General features: G+C 44.1%; 1 protein-coding gene across 5 annotated transcripts in view; it reads left to right on the plus strand.

Moving 5' to 3' along the window:
* ITPR3 (inositol 1,4,5-trisphosphate receptor type 3) overlaps positions 1 to 15533 on the plus strand; it is a 357611-nt gene that overhangs the window by 306424 nt on the left and 35654 nt on the right. The window lies entirely within an intron of this gene.

A 15533-nucleotide genomic window follows, 5' to 3' on the forward strand; every position in this document is an offset into this window, starting at 1 on the left:
ATGGTGACCAGATTGTGCAAACAAACAGATAAATGCAAATAAGGTGCAAATACTTGCGCAACACACTATATACAGAGCAGATGCAAACCACGTGCACAACACACTATATACAGAGCAATCACCACACATATAAATGTGCAAAACCCCCAAAGACCCTATCTATCTATTCTAGCTAACTAATATATAAATATGTACAGGATAATATATACCGGAATAATATACAACAATCGCTGTACAAAACGGAGCAGGCAGAAATCACAGTCAAACGTAATGCAAGTCAAGCAACAAACCAATCGAAGTACAGAGGAGCAGGCAGGAATCAGAGTCAGACAAAGTATACAGGGTTCAGCAACAGAAAGGCAAATACAATCTCAGGGCAAGGAACAGGTCAGGTAGCAGGTTGTCCAGAAGCTCAGGGCTGCTAAGAACTGCTAAGCTCTGGCCACCAGCAGGAGGAAAAGCCAGTTCTTATATAGTCCAGGTAGCAAACAAGATGCATGTGGAAACTGCTGAAGGGCTACTCACAGCCCACAGAGCCCTCTGCTGGTGGAGGGCAGAACCCCAGGGCTGCTACATGTCCATAAAGCCCCTGATGGTGGCACAGTGCAAAGTCCAAGGCAGTCCAAGTAAACACCACCACCAGCAGGCAGGAACAAAGCAGCACACAGTTCGTAACAGACGGTATGTAACTTTTTCTCATTAACATGTATTTGTGTATTTGGATTTTGAATGCACAGAGTGCTGGTTCATCATTGTTCCTTTCTCCACTAACACCAACTTGCAGTTGGCACACCACACACCTATTTATATAAATGGCAAGTTGGATACCTAAGTGTGGCAAAAGGAATCTCCTCTTATTCTTTTGGATAGTCAAAAATTGCTTAATGCATAATCTGAAATGTTTATAGTGGCCAAAATTGTCAGGTCTGGTGTAAGATGGCAGGAATGGGCACTATTGCTGGTGTGATATATACTACTTAAGGAGCTCATCATTCTTGCACACAATAATTATTGTTTTGTTTTTTGTGTGGGGTGTCTGGTGAGTTGAAATTCAGTCTTTGAACTTCAGGAACTGGGTGAAAAATAAAAAAAACAGAGACAACCAGGAGTGCACCAATATGGTGTAGTATTTTCGAAAAATGTAAGAATGAACCCAAACAAATACTACTCAAAAATATGGGTTGGTGATAGACAACCACCATTTCAAACATGTGGAGAAACCCGTCTCCATGCCACCTAATGAAGTGGGTATAGACCCGTGAAATGCGTTGCATTTTGAAGTTAAGAATAAAAGAATGTTTCTAATGATCACTGACTAATTTGACTCCAATATGAAGTCTTCTATCAGACTTGGGTCACACTCCAGGAAAAGCCCAAACTGAGACCACTGGATGTGAGTCACAGGGATTGCCCTTAATAGGGGAACTAAACTATACAGAGTGGGAGGAGTTGCCCCAATGTGGAAAAAAACAATAAAAGGTAATAGAAAGGAACACTCTTACCTTGGTTATCAGGTGACGAAATAATTTATTGGACACCAATAAAAGATTTCTTAACCTCCAAACTGAGGTAAGACTGTTGCTTTCTTTTAGCTTTTATTGTTTTGTTTTTCTCACATTGGGGTGCCTCCTCCCTCTCTGTATGTTTTGTTTTTTGCATATTGAGGATATACGGTAGCTGTATCTAGGCAACAGTTGAATCTGTAAGCTTTGGAATCTTACCCATGGTAACCAAGAATAATCGGTATTATTAATACTGCTCTGGGCTTTGTGTGCCATGTGAGTAACAACAGATACATCACAGCTGTGGCAGTAAAACAACAAATCTAGACAACAAAAACATAGAACGCAGGAAGAATATTCAATATCTGTTCCTAGAGATAGCTGATCCTAGGATGCCAGTGTGGCACGAGCACTAACAGTGCCACAAATGTACTCCAATGTTCCAAAATATAACTCAAAACCTAAGCCAATAGAAGTAAAATAAAATATGCAAGTCAGAAGATGCCTTTAGCAGCTGAGACAAGTCATACATATGAATCTTTCTTTTTCGGCACTTGGACTTTCATTTCCAAATCCAGACTACATAATCATCCAAACGACTGTAATTCCTTATGTGCTACATTTACGAAAACAGAGTCATGTAGTGAAAAGAGAATTGATGATTATTTCAATTAGATACTATGCTCTGGATTGATATGAAAAGTACATTATGCATACTAGAACAATGTAGTAAATGAAACCGTAGATTGAAAACATTTTGGGAACATTAATTTGCTGTACACTTTTTACAAATGGCAAAGTCTGTGACTGCTGAGTAATGATTAAAACCTTCGCTAGAGATGATGTAATTTGTCATATTAGAGCCCAGAGCCTGTACTTATTCCTGGTGTGTTTCAGGAGGAAATAAAAGCTGGATTTGTAGAGCTGGAGGCTCACATTGGGAGATCAGAGGGATGGCAAAAAGCAGCATTCTAGACATGATCACTCCTAAATTAAAAGACTGCATCAGTAAAGCATTGATAGAGTACAAAAATGCTTTAGGTGATACATGGAATGGGCACAGTAACAGAAACACCACACGGAACAGGAGCTTAACTTTGAAACTGCTTAATCACAATTATAAATTCGGCTGCAAAGGCAAGCCATACTAGACCGATTGGTGATTAGAAGCATGTCAGCTTTAGAGGAGGCATGTCAGCTAACACTTTGATATGTGGCTTTTCAAAACATCTATCAGTTCCAGAAAGGCTGAATAATCAGTTCATGAACTGAGGGTACATCGGTTTTAAAAAAACAGAGAATTGTTTCATGAGTTTATGGCGGTAATTAAATTAATGACACCAGGTGCCAAACAAGGACAAGACTGTATTTGCAAAGAGGAACAGTGGTTACAAAACAAAACATGGGACATTGCTTATGTTTGGGTGAAAATATTACTGATAATTGAAATATAACCTGCAGTAAGTTGCAGTTTTGGGCATGGCGTCTCCTCCTGGTTTAAAGCTGCCATGGATGTGACCATGACTATTTGGCCTCACCTTTTCCTGTACCATGAGGACACTCCTGTCTTCTGCATTTGTGTAGAGACCAGAAGATAGTATGAATAGAAGGCATCCCTCACAACATGGATTGGGCACACACTGGGACTCACATTCGTCTGACTTTCGTGGTCTTACAATATCTCTGTGCAGATGTACCCTTACTGTTAAGTACTTTTTTCTGAAGCCTTTAAGTCTGCTCCAAAGTAAACCTGGACTGAGAAGAGTATGGAGGGAAGCATTTTCAACGCCATCCTGACTTCTTGACTGTTGTGTAGTCCTCTGTCTCTTATAATTCTTGAAGATGTTCTGACTCCACTATTAGCATGCTTGCACCTTTTTTCTCTATATTCATTTATTTTCAATGAACTGTACATAGGTGGCATGGAGACTGAGTGATTAGCATGCTTGCCCCACAGTGCCAGAGTCCTGGGATCAATGAATGGCAAATTCCATATTCCATTTAGTTTGGCTTAAAGGGAGCCAGAGACGAAGCACCCTCATGTATTTTACCATATATATCAGTGGGAACATTAGAGAAAACACCTACCTTGCTTACTGTTTCATTCTGTACTGCACAGCTTGCTTCTAATCAGCCCTGATAAAATCCCCAACTGAGCATTCAGCCTGGCTTTGTTCAGGAATATTTATAGCTCAGTCCGTGTTCTCTCATGTCTTTTCAAGTCCAAGCCTGCCCCCTGCTGGCTCTACTCAGGAATCAGTATAGCTGAGTCATTGTAGCAAAGTCAGACTGAATGCTCAGTCGGGGATTTTATCAGGTCTGATAAGAAACAAGCTGTGCAGTGCTGAATTAAACAGAAAGCATAGTAGGTGTTTTCTCTAATGTCCCCACTGAACTATATGGTAAAATACATGAGGGTGCTTTGTCTCTGGTTCACTTTAAATTGCACTTTAAATTGCACTATTGATAAGATCCACAAACTTCAAACCCACCATATAAATAAAAGAGTTCATTAAAAGTGGATTGTCTGAGCTTTATGAAGCTGGAATTTACAGAAGGGCTAACATATGGAAGCTGTTTTCAACCAAGAACAACTCACTGTGTTGTAGAATCTTTAAAGACCTAGTTAATGTGAAACAGGACCACTAGGATTTTGTAAAGGATAAAAAGGACGTAAAAACTTCCTTACTAAAAAAAAAAACATGCTAATACAAATGTATATTTAGCATGGATTTTTGCTTAAAGTGACATTGAGACAAATATATACAAAAGAATTATACATACCTGGGCCTTTCTCCAGTCCCTCCGCACCGATCGCTCCCACTCTGTCTGCGTCCGCCTTCCCGTTCTCATGCTAGAGGCCAATTTATATTTAGCTCATCTGCATAAAGCGGTGGAAGGAGCATGTGAACTATGTACACAAGCTAGATCATTTGTCACCATCTGTGGTGAAAATCTAGTGCACGTAAAGGTATACCCTGATGTGGCTGCATCGCCATCAGGGATCAGGTAGGTTGGATCCCCTCACCTGACCATTAGTGTACTTCTGTTGTAGATCTCACAGCAGAGCACCTTCTGTTCCTTTTCTATCCTTCTCTTGCTGTAAAACTAAACAGGCTGATTGGTGAATAGCCAAGCAACATGTCTGTACAGAAATCCTTCTTAAACAGTCACCCAGAATGCTAAAAAAAAAATGTTTAAGGCAACATTACTCAGCCTGGACCTCTAAACCACTGAAAAAAGTGTTATGGTCTAATGAGACGCCTTTCATTTGCAAACACACAGCCTTACATTAGACGAAAGCCCGAGGATTCCTTCAACCCACAATGTCAATGGCCAAACCGCTAATAAAAAAGAATTATTATTTAGAGTATTCTCCCTCAGAATACTGCTTCAGTGAGTTACCTTAGATGATAACCACAGAATAGCAGTGAAGGTATAATGCTTATTACCACACTTGTATAGTGAAAAGGAACAGGCTGAATGCCTTGTGAATGCAAAGAAGACTATGTGGAAAAATGGAGGAGTGAAATAAATCAGTCACAAAAGCTAACCATATACCAGTCTCTACAAAGAGAATATAAAATGGCCCCCTACCTGGAAAAGCTGCAAAACTCTCGAGAGGAAAATCCTGAGTGTCTACAGACTGAGTGCTCACAACCTCGAAATAGAGTCTGGGAGACACAGACAGACGTACAAACCCAGGGAGGAGAGACTATGCCAACACTGTGAGCAGAAGACCCTTGAGGATGAAAGCCACTTCCTATTGCACTGCCCCAAATATACTGCAACCAGGGACACTTACTTTAAGAAATTGTTGAAACTATTCCCAGACTTTCTCGCACTAGAAGACGAGAGAAAAACATATATCCTACTGGGAGAAGAGGAATCCACAGTGACAATCGCTGCACACTATGTCACAGCATGCCGCAGACTGAGAGGAGCATAACAGAACTGTAAACCTAAAAAAGGTCCACAGACTGCTTAGCCACTGTCCCCCTACCCCACCCCCTCCCATGTCCCCCTTTTTCCCCTTGCTTTGGCAATACCTGTAATTAATCTTGGTCATGCCAATAAAGCTATCTTTGATTTGATTTGATTTGATTTGATTTGATTTGAATGCAGCAATCTGTAATTAAAGGAGTACTATCGATACCCAAGTGTTCTAAAATCACTGTGTGCAAATAATGTCTAAGTAGCTGTGTAAACATTTTCCTACTTTTCATGTTAAAAATCAGAGGCAAAAGCTGTACTAATTGAGGGTAGGACTTAGCTATATTGGGACAAATCAATTGCAGAAGGGGTGTCTGCTTCAATGCACAGCCAGGGTTGCATATCAGACTACGGAAAGCAAATATCAAACATATCAAACTCTGAAAGCAAAAACAGTATGAAAAGCTGTGACAATTAGTTACATTTCCTCTGCTCTCTTCAGACACTTCAGTTAGAAACACAGGACATAGGATCTGCAGTTGTTGGGAGCTCTCTTCTCTGTCACACACAGAGCTACGCATAGAGTTAACTGATCAAGTGTGAGGGGAATTTCCCCTCTCCTCATGGCTCAGTCAGTCGTCAGTTTTGGCGTCAATAAAGTTTGAATGTATATTGATAACAGTAAACAAAGAAGTTGCTACTAAAATGTATACACCAGTACTTAGCAGCACATCCCAAACAATTCCTGTGTCAATTGAAAAAAATATGTGAATCGATAGTATTCCTTTAAGCCAGGGGTCTCAAACTCGCGGCCCTTGATACAATATTTTGTGGCCCTCGCCGGCAAAAGCTTCCTTATAGTTCGCTTCAGTGCGCCCAAGTAATCCGCCGCTTCCCTGCCGCTAAACGAGGGCTGCAGAGTCCCCAAATCGCCCGGGGGGTAATCCGCCAGCATTTCCTGCAAGGGGCAGAGCTTTCAGCTTCAGCTCTGCCCCTCCTGACGTCAATCGCCGCACGGATCGCCGCCTCTCTCACTCTTCCTTCACAGAGAGGGGCGGGCAGAGGCAGCGATGCGCCGCGATTGTGAAATTCCTTATGCGGCCCAGCGTCATCCTGAATTTGCCTCCTGCGGCCCCCCAGGTAAATTGAGTTTGTGACCCCTGCTTTAAGCATTCCAGTTAAATTACAGCTACATAATTATTTCCTAAGGGCTCATTTACACTATGTGCTGCGCTGTCAGTTTTGTTGCACTGCACATCGTGTGCGATCCACATAGTAACATGAAAGTCCATAGACTATCATGTTACCATTCACAGTACAGCTCCTGACCTCTGCGCTTTAATGTACCATGATGTGCATTCTGTGTGATGGGAACGCATGCACGAAATTGCGTTCCTGCACACATTCTGTAGTGGGAATGAGCCCTTAGAAAGCATTTTCTATAAAACCCTACATTTAAACATTGTTTCCCTCCCATCTCCAACCTGACAGAGATGTTATTTATGTCCAGCTTCCCCTTCTGACATCCATTCTGATTGGCCGGTAGGCTGTCATCCAGGGATTTTATCACATGTTATGTGTGTGAACTCAGTAGAAGCTGAAAAATACCATTTACTATATAGAAAAAAAATGCTAAAACATGTATTACTTCAGCTATGAAAAGATTTTGTTAATTACACTGGCGAGAAAATGCACTGAAGGAGCTAAATATAAAATGTCATAATGAAGTTTTATTGAGCATACAATTTCCAATACTATATTTGTAAACCTTTTAATAATGCTGTAAAGAGTTTTGATGAAGTCCTCCTTTAATGACGGTACAGAACAGATCGTTCATGAGAAACACCAACAGTACATTTCAGCACTAACTCTGTTTATTATGGAATCTGTCATCATATTTAATACTCTTTTGAAAAGTCTCTTAGGAATTCCGGTTATTAGGTGGTTTACTATCTGTGTGGCAGTGAGTACTATGATAACTGAATGTAGGGGATTGCAGCCGTTTTAGCAATCGCAGTGAGCACTGTGATAAGTTACATGTAAATCGCAGTGCTCATTTTCCACTACAGCAATTTGTTGTTTTTTTTTTACCTGAACTCAGTCACCAGCTTGCGCGTTTTGCTGCACGATCACGTTTCATTCCCGACAGCGGTACTGTGTAATCATGGCAAGTGGAAAAGGCAGCTTGCGTGATTGCAAAGATAGCACAATTGTACTTCCAATCGCACTTGTTAGTGGAAAAGAGCCCAAAAGAAACTTGTAGGGAATGGAGTATGCAATACTTTATTACTTTTTAAAACGTATAATTGCCTGCTTTTCATTTGGCCTCAGCAGTTTTGGTCACACATCTGGAACAAGCAGCAAAGCTGTTAGGGACAGCAAAGCACTGTCAGCCAATTGTGGTGGATTTGCTGATTACACGATACCCGGCTTGTCATTGACATTGGTAGGAAAAGCAGCATCAATCAGGCATGGAGTTGCTGCATGCAAGGTGATCAGTTCACAGTGAGGCTGAAACCGGGCAAGGTACTGAAGAGAGTAAGAGAGAGGCACAGTCCATAAATAATTCAGAGGTCAGGGCAGGTGGCACACACACAGGATTCAGGCACAGGCCAAACTCAGTTGCTTCAAGACTGAATGCTGACACAACCTCTCTTATCTATACCTATCAAAAGTTTATTGACATAATGTGCAAATGACAAACAATAAACACTACCTAAAAAACAAGCACACTCCCATTCAGACCACACTGTACAGTTTTATGCTGGGGATACACGGGTCGACCGGATCGACCCCAGCTGCGTCTCCTCTCGTCCGCGCGTGTGCGTGCGGATCGATTACCGCTCGTCCCCGCCGGCGCTTCCTTATCAGCGCTCGATTCCCTGCCATTGTCTGCCGGCGGGGATCGAGCGGGCAAGGGTTGAGCGGCTTGATCGGGCCAGCTGAATATATGCTGGACCAGCATAACATGGCCATTCATATAGTGGTATTAGATTAGGTCTGTTTGTGATAGTGTATCCACATGAGTTCAGCTAGCTTTTCAAATGTATGCCTACATGGGAGCCGATGCTGGGATGTCTGAACCTCTGCTTGCAGAGTACTCTATAATCTAATACTGGCGGATAGTGATGTGTGAAGCAGATCATTTGGGACATGAGTAGATTATTCCTGATGGAACCGGACTATCTTCAATGTCTGGACGGGTGAGACCACTCTGTATCTACTCCTTGCTATCTTGAAATATTGTGATTTGAAGGCCTGGCATACCTCCCGGCCAAGGACGCCTCTAGGCATAGGCAGTGCAGGTCATTGCCTGAAGTGCCATTAGGCGCCCGGGGGGCGCCATGTTTCTGGATTAAGCCTCTCCCCCACCCCGGACTAAGCCCCGCCCGTGGGTGTTGTATTACTTGCTTCTGCTGCATCTACTTAGTGTAAATTGCACGCAACTGCCATCTCTGTGTCTTGTGCATCCTTCTTTCCCCCTTTGTGCCTCCTTCTGCCTGCTTGTGCCTCCTTCAGTCCCTTGTGCCATATCTGACCCCCTGTTTGTCCTTCTGTCTCCCTTTGTGCCGCCTCCTGTCTCCATCTGCCTCCTTCAGTCCTCCTGTGCCACCTTCTTTGCCCCTTTGTGCCTTCTTATGTCCCCCTGTGCCTCCTTCTGTCACCATGTGCCTCTTCAGTCCCCATGTGCCACCTCTGTCCCCTGCGCCATTCTCTGTCCCCCTGTGCCTCCTTCTGTGCCCCTTTGTTCCTCCTAATGTCTCCCTGTGCTTCCTTCTACCTCCCGCTGCCCCTCTGTGTACCTCCTGTCCTCCTTTGTGTCTCCTTTTGCCCCATTTTGTCCCCCTGTGTGCCTCCTTCTGTCCTCCTTTGTGACTTCTGACCACCAGGCCTACCAGGCCGGTCACAAGTGCTGTGCGGGGGAGGCATGGGGGGACTGCGGCCACCCCCTTGCCAGATGGTGTATCCCCAGGTGGTGAACTGTCTTGCGGTGTCTAATAGACACTGCGCCAGTTTATTGGCCTCAGCCCGTAAGCTCACTTCTGCAGCCTGCGGAGTCTTTGGGTTCCGGCAGGCAGAGCAGGGCTACGGGAAAATGGCATCCTAAGTCCTGCACTGGAAACTATTTGTGTCTCCAGTGCAGGGCTTTAGGCGCCATTTTCCCGTAACCCTGCTCTGCCTGTCAGCGTGGGAGTTTTGAAGCCAGAGTTTCTGCACGAAGATCATCGGGGGAGCTTCTGCGCACTGGAGGGAGCCCAGGAGAGGAGTCTTCTGTAGGTGAGTAAATGTTTTTTCTTCTTATAGGTGCAGGCAGGTATGAGGGCTAGTAGGGGGAACTAATGGGGAGAGGGGGGGGAGAGAAGCCCTACCTATGTGTAATTTCTGTTGAAACGCTGCCCACATTACGTGTATTTTCTGGTGAAACGCTACTGCAATAAGTGTAATTTCTGGTGAAATGCTGCCGCATTATGATTATTTTCTGGTAAAACATTGTCGCATTAGGATTATTTCCTCGTGAAACGCTGCCATATTATGATTATTTTCATGGGGGGGGGGGCGCCACAGAGGCGCCCCTGCCCCCGGCCAATACACTAATGCTCACCTCATATCCCTGTCACTTCCACAAATGGACTGAATCTGATACATGGCTGTGTATGGGCGTGTAATAAGAGTGTCCAACCACAAAAAAGGTTTGGCCCAGAGCTCCAACCACTGACAGTCGTAGCAACAAGGAGTCAACCAGCATACACCCGGATCCCACAGGAGTGTACCATCAGATGCAAAGAATAGAAAAAGCTGGGTCTCACCCTGGATTTTGCAATATTAGCTTAATTTATTAGTGGAACCATAGGCACAGAAAGCACAACATTTCAGCACACAGGCCTTTGTCAAATGATGCTGCATTTGACAAAGGTCTCTGTGCCGAAACCTTGTGCTTTCTGTAGCTATGGTTCCACTAACAAATTAAGCTAATATCGCAAAATACAGGTGGAGACCCAGCTTTTTCTATTCTTTGCATGTAATAAGAGTGATCTAAAGCAGGGCTTGTTTTTACATGGTTTTAACTGTCTTTCGTAGGCACATTATGTCAATACACATTATGCCAATAAACTTTTGATACTTTGGTAATTATATGTAAGAGCGGTGGTGTCAGTATTCAGTTTTGAAGCTATTGTTGTAGAGAGACATTGCTGCTCCCACATTCGTGGTAAATGTATGTAATTTATGTAGTTGAGTGCATCTTACTTTATAGTCCTGAACAGGCCAAACTCAAACCAGGAGTCTACCCGGCTATCGGGGTCGGAAGAAAAGGAATTTGGGCTCAGGAAACAAGAAGCTAGAGTCACAGAATTATGAACAGAGTGCAACAGGACTGGAGCCAGGATAGCTGAGTACAGCAAGAATTAGGATACTGGAATGCTTTCACATATCAGTAGTGTTCACTAATCTGGGAGTAAACACAGATGATAGGACAGTGATTACTATTATATCCAGTAACCTCTAAGGCTGGTTTCAAACTACAAACTGGCGGTAGCGTTGCAGTGCAGTGCGCCCGCCAAATCGCCAAAAACAAGCCTTCAGGGAACACCACGTTAGTACATGGTACTCCCTGTCTGGCCACCAGCCAAGCAGGAAGTGCTGCGCGCTTGCGGTCACTTCCTGCTTCAGGTACGCGGAAGCGTATTTAAAAAATGCGCTTCCGCACATGCACTCCACTACATCCCAACGCTGAGGTTTTTAAAAACCCTACATCGCCACAGAGTATCATGACTTCCGGGTTGACGCAGATCGCTGTAGGTCACCAAGGGTCACACACGATAACGTAGTTCTGGCACTCGTGTTAGATTGGGTACTTTCGACGCAGCGTAACGCAACGTGGGAAGTATGCACTTCCCCATAGGGTCCCATTAGGCTGCGGTAGCAGTTCTGCAATTTGCCATACTGCGCCAGTGTGAAAGAGCCCTTACATGTATGCAAAAACATCACTGACAGGAGGTGGTGCAATCCAGGCTTAGCCCAGCCCGATTGGGAAGCAGGTAATTCATAGCTATTATAGGTGTCTAGTCACACATAGGCTGAATTTGCTGCTGGATGTAGGTGAGAATTATTAGTAAATCTATGAACACATTTATCAGCACTGTAACTGGATGCCATAGCATTGATATGCTCTGAAGGAATATCTTGTAATTCCCCATAGCTATTTCTGGTAAAAGTGGGTCATTGCAAGTTGCTAGATAAATTAGCTGACTATTGTGTTGCAGTTGTACTGTCCTTGGGAAGATCATTTATTTTACACCAGAAATATGATGCTGAGCTGACGTCTTAACTGTGCAAATTGGAAGGTGATAAATCTCATCAGGCTTCCCAGGAAGCACTGCACAAGCCAGCTGCTGGACTAGGCACTTTCATGCTGTCGCTAATGCTCACGGGTAGTCTACAGTCAATACAATGAGGGCAGGCTTGTGCTCCAATAATACACTTGTGTGAGTAATACTTGCTTTTATTGAAACCAACGGTTTTCACACTTATAGTAGTGAGGATTCGCCTGCTGAAATCCAGTGACTCCTTGCCTTCACAAGTGAGAAAATTGAATGGATATGGAAGTAGTCTGCCTGCTTATTGATGGGTGTGGATAGAGGGGTGTTGCTAGCCCCATTTAGCTTGGCCCTGCTTTCATGGGCCCTCATTCATGTACAACCATTATATGTGGCTCCATTCATATACAGCATCTCATGTGCTGACAGTACATTTGCAGCCCTAGTAAATGTGCCATCCGTAATACTTTCATCTCACAGTTTTCACTCCAAACCACTGACTAGCATATTTCAGTGATAGGCAGATACCATTGCCTGGCATACTGCATTCATGTCTCCTATATGACAAGCACTACCTTGTCCACCACCAACTGCAGACATGATGTGTCCAGCATCACGTTTAAGATTCATATCACTAAACAGGTACAGGTGCACCCCCTCCCTCCACCAAAGTGCAGGTGTCATGTGTCCTTAACAACAGCAGGCAACCTGTGTACTCCCAAACGTAGGCTTTGTGCATCCCCCCAAAAAAGGAATGCACTGTGTCCCGCAGCAAGTGCAGGATTTAAGTATCTCCCAACATGCGCAGGCATCTTATGTCTTCCAAGAAGTGCAGCGATTAGTCATCTTCCCTAAAAGAGCATCATAACCCCACCTCCACCACCACCACTTCTCAAGCAGCTGCACTCTCATCATTATACATACTCCCACTCACACAGCACAACTGACACCTGTAACTAACAAATCCCCCGCACAACTGACTGCTCCCTCAGCCCAGCAGCAACATATAACTCACACAGTTGACACCCATTTCTCAGTAGTATCTTTGACACTCCATATGGCAACCCTTACATCTCCAACACAAATGACCCCCCACGATCACCTTTAGCACCCCCTGCACATAACACAAGTGACTCCCCCAAAGCACCATTTGTACCTCCTCACCAAAAGCAACTGCTTCCTCCCCAGGAGCACCTCTGACACACCCCCACACACCCCTCTGCACACAGGTCATGTGTCCAAACCTTAGTTTGTATCTTTACATGTTTCTTTAAAAGGTACCATGATAAATACCGTATATTGCGGCATATAAGACACGACTGGGTGTGTAAGATGACCCCCAACTTTTCCAGCTAAAATAAAAAGTTTGGGATAAGACTGCCCCTCTTCCAACGCACACCAAATAAAAATTAAAAAAAATCATCATATTCAATGTTGTTTTTAATAACAATTAAAAACATCATCATATTCAATCTTCTCCCGTTAGGCCGCAACAGGTCCTTACCCACCAAGACCACTAGACACAGAAACACCTTCTTTCCCCAGCCATTGATCTCCTGAACCTACCCTCCCAATCACACTCCCTTGCTCCAGCGTTTACACCCGGGTAGACGCCCGCCCACGTCACATCACCTTAACTTGCCTTGACTTCTTAAGTTACTATACTGTCCTTCTGTACTATTATTGAATATCTGTTCGACTACAGTACTGTACTGTATATCTTGTCTTGTGTACTACTGAGCTTGTCTGTGCCAAAAATAATTCCAGGTACAAATCCCTGTACTTGGCTATTAAACTTGATTCTGATATACTGGTGCTATGTATGAACCGATACTGGTGCTGTACTGTATGTGGTACCCAGTATATAACAGTATATAAGCGATTGATTGACTGGTTGGATTGGTCACCTCTCCTTAAGTGAATTTGTCAGCTCTCCTTGTCCACCTGTTTATCAGAGCAGTATGGAAGAATAGATCACGCTGTGTCCATAAAACACACCTCTTTCACCCTTCTGGCCCACCCTTATATCCTATTTACCTCCTTCTCTGTCTCTCAGATCTCACACATGTGCGCCTGCACCGCTTCACTACAGTCATCAGCAGTGAGATCTGAGATGCGGTAATAGGATAGGGCGTATCACCCGGCATCAACGACACCCAGCGTATAAGATGACCCCTGACTTTTCAGAAGATTTTCAAGAGTTAAAAAGTAGTCTTCTATGCCAGAATATACAGTATATATAATTGTGTGTTGTTACAAATAATAATTCTGATACTGCATCACGTCTTAGTCACATGGTTTATGAATGTACGGAGAAAGATGTGCAATCTTGCGCTGCTAGGCGGTGATCAGGGGTGGTCGAGTGGAGTCACACTTTAGCTGCTCCTCTTAGAGCCCGGCTGTCAAGGAGGCTTGGTCAAAGGAACAAAAAAAGAGAGAGAAGGAGGAGCGCTCCTAGTGTGACATCGCTTTATTAAGACAATTGCGCAAATAAAAATTCACTTACTGGATGTAAGTTGAATGCAAACATGTAAAATCCTTAAAATCCTTCCTTGGCGGTTGCACCTCAAACTACCGTGGCCATCGGAGTCGAGAGGATCTGGTGGAGAGTGATCCTGGATGCTCCCCCAAGGGATAAAACGTATGCTGGCTGCGTTATTACGTGTTTCGGCGTTCCACGCCTTCGTCAGATAACGCTGCCAGCTTGAGCACTGTGTGCTTTTATACTCTCCATTCGGAGGGAAATGTGTAATGAGGGGTGGGGACTGGGTTGTCATGTCCCTCCCTTTTTTAGGGGGTAGTTTTGAATAACCTGTCTATAGGTGAAGGAATTCTGTCATTCATTTGTATGTAACAGCCCTGACATGGGCGTTTTAATTAGGGAGAAAGAGATTGGCTGGAACCCTGTCAATCACCAAAGGGTAAATTGTAAACACTATGTGTAACCTCAGGGATCTTACCTGCAGTGCGATGGAGCTAGTGGCTACCCCGCAGTGCAGCGGGTCGTGCAGAGAGTGACTGCAACACTCTTGCCGCTGCGTGAATATATACGAGAGAGGGGGCTGATTGATTCATTTCTGTTCAGAGAAGGACGTCAGGCAGAGGCGTGTTCGGAAGCTAATCCGGCAGGGGGCGTGGTTGGGGTATAGTGCTAACCCTCGATATGCCCATTTGAATTGAGGTGGGTGCGGCACTGCGTGGTAGCCACTAGCTCCATCGCACTGCAGGTAAGATCCCTGAGGTTACACATAGTGTTTACAATTTACCCTTTGGTGATTGACAGGGTTCCAGCCAATCTCTTTCTCCCTAATTAAAACGCCCATGTCAGGGCTGTTACATACAAATGAATGACAGAATTCCTTCACCTATAGACAGGTTATTCAAAACCAACCCCTAAAAAAGGGAGGGACATGACAACCCAGTCCCCACCCCTCATTACACATTTCCCTCCGAATGGAGAGTATAAAAGCACACAGTGCTCAAGCTGGCAGCGTTATCTGACGAAGGCGTGGAACGCCGAAACGCGTAATAACGCAGCCAGCATACGTTTTATCCCTTGGGGGAGCATCCAGGATCACTCTCCACCAGATCCTCTCGACTCCGATGGCCACGGTAGTTTGAGGTGCAACCGCCAAGGAAGGATTTTAAGGATTTTACATGTTTGCATTCAACTTACATCCAGTAAGTGAATTTTTATTTGCGCAATTGTCTTAATAAAGCGATGTCACACTAGGAGCGCTCCTCCTTCTCTCTCTTTTTTTGGTTTATGAATGTAACTGCT

This window comes from Hyperolius riggenbachi, chromosome 2, assembly GCF_040937935.1.
Source record: "Hyperolius riggenbachi isolate aHypRig1 chromosome 2, aHypRig1.pri, whole genome shotgun sequence".
Classification (NCBI taxonomy): domain Eukaryota; kingdom Metazoa; phylum Chordata; class Amphibia; order Anura; family Hyperoliidae; genus Hyperolius; species Hyperolius riggenbachi.